At 43.3% G+C, this 4,503-nt stretch overlaps 1 pseudogene; it reads left to right on the top strand.

Annotated features, from left to right (window-relative positions):
• The first annotated feature begins 3,567 nt into the window (after nucleotides 1-3,567).
• Nucleotides 3,568-4,301, top strand: LOC101839737 (annotated as a pseudogene).
• Nucleotides 4,302-4,503: the final 202 nt, after the last annotated feature.

Raw genomic sequence — 4,503 nt, 5'->3', positions numbered from 1 at the left:
TCTGAGTGCCTCTAAGCACCATCCCTGGAAGAGCGTTTGTTTTGTTTTTAAGACAGGATTTTTTCCCCCTGAGACAGGGTTTCTCAGTGTAGCTTTGTAGACCAGGCTGGCCTCCAACTCAGATCCATCTGCCTCTACCTCCTGAGTGCATGCACCACCATTGCTAGCTCCCCATGCTACTGGCCTTTTGGTACAGGCTCTCACACTGTAGCCCAGGTTAGCCTGGAACTCTGTAAGCCCAGGCTGATCTTGAACTTGCAGTGATCTCCTGCCACAGCTTTCAGAGTGTTGAGGTTGCAGGCGTGATCCACAAGTTCCCCAAAGCCCACCGTTTCCTATATCATTATATGCTAGTGAAAGTGTCTAACATTAAAAAGAAGCCACAGTACCAAGTGAAACAATTTTGATAGTCTGAAAATTACTTCAGCCCAGCAGACAGGTCCGTTTTTTTCAAACCTGACGCGTCTGCTTCATCGCATAGCCTTGGCCACTAGGTGGCCCCCACTCACAGCGATGTCTGAAAGGATCTAAGGCAGGATGCTTATTTCCTGGTGTAAGGTCTCTAGGACTCCAGGGGCCTCCCACTTCCCACCTCGCTTTCTTCCACGAAAGAAAAGAGTTGATTGAATAAGGAAGATGAAGTACAGAAAAAGGAAAGTTAAAAACTAGTACGTCAGCTGGGCGTTGGTGCCGCACACCTTTAATCCCAGCACTCGGGAGGCAGAGGCAGGCGGGTCTCTGTGAGTTCGAGGCCGGGCTGGACCGATAGCCTCCAAAACAATACAGAGAAGCCCTGTCTCGAAAAACCAAAAAAACCTAGTACGACTGGGAAGATGGCTTAGTAAGTATCTGATGCATAAGTATAAAGACCTTAAGTTCCGGTCCCTGTATCTATGCAAAACGCCAGGCACCTTGGCTTGTGACTATGGTCTCCAGCACTTGATGGGGGAGGTAGAGACAGAAGGATCCCCACAGTTTGCTGGAGGCCAGCCTAGCCAACTGGCAATCTACAGGATCAGTTAGGGACCCTGTCTCAAAAACTAAAATGGAGAGTCACTGAGGACATAGAAACTCACAAACTACAAATGGAGCTTCTGGTTTAGGGAAGAGGCAGATGGATCTCTGTGAGATCAAGGCCAGCTTGGTCAACACAGCAGCTTCCAGGCCAGCCAGAGCTAGTAGTGAGACCCAAGCTCAAAAGAAAAGGGAGGGAGGGAGGGAGGAGGAAGAAGAAGAGAGAGAGAGAGAGAGAGAGAGAGAGAGAGAGAGAGAGAGAGAGAGAGAGAGAGAGAAGGTGGGGAGATAGGTGTGGTGGTGCACACTTAGGAGACAGAGGTTGGCAAATCAGTGTGAGTTCAAGACCAGACTGATCTACGTAGTGTGTTTCAGGCCAGCCAGGGCTACATCATGGGAGTCTGTCTCAAAACAAACAAACAAGCACACAAAAACAATAATAAATATGGAAACAATGACAAAAAACAAGTGGCAAAGGATACTTATATGCAATTGAGGGCCTAGAAATAAACCTCTGAATCTATGACCTGTTTACTTACTTAATACTCGAGATGGAACCAGGTTCCTTGAGTATGCAATATCCCAGCCCAGTTTTCTGGTTGTCGTCTTCTTCTTCTTCTTCTTCTTCTTCTTCTTCTTCTTCTTCTTCTTCTTCTTCTTCTTCTTCTTCTTCTTCTTCTTCTTCTTCTTCTTCTTCTTCTTCTTCTTCTTCTTCTTCTTCTTCTTCTTCTTCTTCTTCTTCTTCTTCTTCTTCTTCTTCTTCTTCTTCTTCTTCTTCTTCTTCTTCTTCTTCTAGGTTTTTATTTTCTGAGTGTTTTGCCTGTGTGCATGTATAGCACCACCTGCATGTCTGGTACCCACGGAGGTCAAAAGAGGGCATCCGATCCCCTGTGGGTGTTGGGAGCTGAACCCTGGTCCTCTGTAAGACCAGTCAGTAATCTTTTTTTTATAAATATTTTATTTATTTATTATGTATACAGTCTTCTGCCTACATGCCTGTGGAGGGCACCAGATCTCATTCAAGGTGGTTGTGAACCACCATGTGGCTGCCGGGAATTGAACTCAGGACTTCTGGAAGAACAGTCAGTGCTCTTAACCGCTGAGCCATCTCTTCAGTCCCCCAGTCAATGCTCTTAAGCACTGAGCTGCACTGACAGTCCCACCACTACCCTTTCTTAATTCCCTTCTACTCCCAACTAATCCCCTCCCTCCAAAGATTATTCTTTCCCCATTGGATTGCCTTAGTATTCTGAAAACCAGTTGGGGGCTGGGGAGATGCCTCAGTAGTTAGGAGCACTTGTTCTTCTAGAGGACCTGGCTTCAGAAGAGCTGGGAATGTATCTTACTAGTAGATCCCAGTGCTGCAAAGAAAATGTACATCATTAAAATTAAAAATATTTGTACTTGAAAAGACACCCCAGAGCTGAGCATGGTGGCGCATACCTTTAATCCCAACACTCAGGTTCCAAAACTACACAGAGCCCTGTCTCTAAAAACAAAAACAGAAAACATTAAAAAGAAATAGAAAAAAGAAAGAAAGAGCCTCCAAAGCTACAGAGAAACCCTGTCTCGAAAAAAAAAAAAAAAAAAGCCGGGCGTTGGTGGCGCACGCCTTTAATCCCAGCACTCGGGAGGCAGAGGCAGGCGGATCTCTGTGAGTTCAAGGCCAGGTTGGTCTACAGAGCTAGTTCCAGGACAGCCTCCAAAACAATACAGAGAAACCTTGTCTCGAAAAACCAAAAAGAAAATAAAAAAACCAAAAAAAAAAAAAAGAAAGAAAGAAAGAAAGAGGCACCATTCAGAAACTGAAAATCAAGCTGGGCAGTGGTGGCCCATACCTTTAATTCCAGCACTTGGAGACAGAGGCAGGCAGATCTCTTGAATTCAAGGACAGCCTGAATAACATAGCAAGTTCCAGGACAACTAGATTTACACTGAGAAACTCTGTCTCCAAAAACCAAATAAAGAAATAAAGAAGGGTTTAATAAATGTGGTTAAGAGTACTGGCTGCTCTTCCAAAGGACCTGGGTTCAATTCCCAGCATAGCAATTCACAACTGTTTGTAACTCCAGTTCTGGGGATCTGGCATCCTCACACAGACATACATAAAAAAAATCTTTAAAAAAAGAAATGAAGAATATAAGAGAGAAAGCAAGAAAGAGGGAAATGAAAGATGCTTTAGTGGTTAAGAACACTGGCTGACCTCCCAGAAGGCCATGGTGGCTCACACCCATCCTTAACTCCAGCCCCAGAGAATCCAGTGCCCTTTTCTGACCTCTTCAGGCACTGCATATACATGATGCACATATATGTAGGCAAAAGCCTCTCTCTATGTGTGTGTGTGTGTATGCATATAAACAAAAACCCTGAAAATCAAAATGTCCTAGGAATGGTAAATAATATTTGGAAATGATATTCCTGCACAAGGAATATATACAATCACTCTCACAATTCATGAGTGAAATAAAATTTGATTTAAAAAATAGGTGAAGATCCTCGGACAATCTTCTGAGACGGATAGGAGACTGATGTAGTGTTCTCCTTGTCTATGAAATGCAGTTATCACAGCAGTTGGACCTGTTTGCTGAATGCAGAGTGATCCTTCTGTTATTTAAAGGTGTAAAAACTGCAGGACACTTGAAAAAAGAAGCCATGGAAGGATCTATCAATGGCTCCTTGATAAACCCTAATGTGATCGTCGATCCATTTCAGATGCTTGTGGCAGCAAACAAAGCTGTTCATCTCCACAGACTGGGAAAAATGAAGACAAGGACTCTGTTACTGAAATCATCTTCAACCTCTCCCCAAAGAATAGATTTTAGAGGCTTTGAAGAAATCCGGTATCTCAGAAAGTGACACTTCAGTTCTCATTGTTTACATTGAAAAGGGAGAAAAACAAATACACCAAGAGCACCTAATATCTCAAGTGGAAGACCAGCAGGTACCTTTGGAATGTCTTCCAGAAATAACAAAGCTCTCAGTAGTAAATAAAGATATATAAACTGTCATCACAAAAAGAGTATTGGGGAGCCGGGCGTTGGTAGCGCACGCCTTTAATCCCAGCACTTGGGAGGCAGAGGCAGGCAGATCTCTGTGAGTTCGAGGCCATCCTGGTCTACCAAGGGAGTTCCAGGACAGGCTCCAAGACAATACAGAGAAACCCTGTCTCGAAAAACCAAAAAAAAAAAAAGAGTATTGGGACATTATTGGGCGGTATCATTTGTAGGATGTCAACAAAGGATGATTTAAAAGATGCCCAAAACATAAACAGAAAATCTCAGAGTTAATCACCAGCTGTTTTTTTCTTGGTTATAAAAATTAACATATCACTGAAAAGAGGAAAAATAAACCACTGCTAGCCCTACTTTTTTTCCCTTCTTAAAGAGAGCCCCTGACACTGTTTTTGCCATCGTCTCTAGTCTTCTGTTTGTATCTCAATACATTTTATTTTTGTGCAATTGGAATAAAAAGTACAAGCACTTAAAAAAA

Source organism: Mesocricetus auratus, unplaced genomic scaffold, assembly GCF_017639785.1.
Source record: "Mesocricetus auratus isolate SY011 unplaced genomic scaffold, BCM_Maur_2.0 Super-Scaffold_100707, whole genome shotgun sequence".
Classification (NCBI taxonomy): domain Eukaryota; kingdom Metazoa; phylum Chordata; class Mammalia; order Rodentia; family Cricetidae; genus Mesocricetus; species Mesocricetus auratus.
This window is presented reverse-complemented; position numbering and strand designations above follow the sequence as displayed.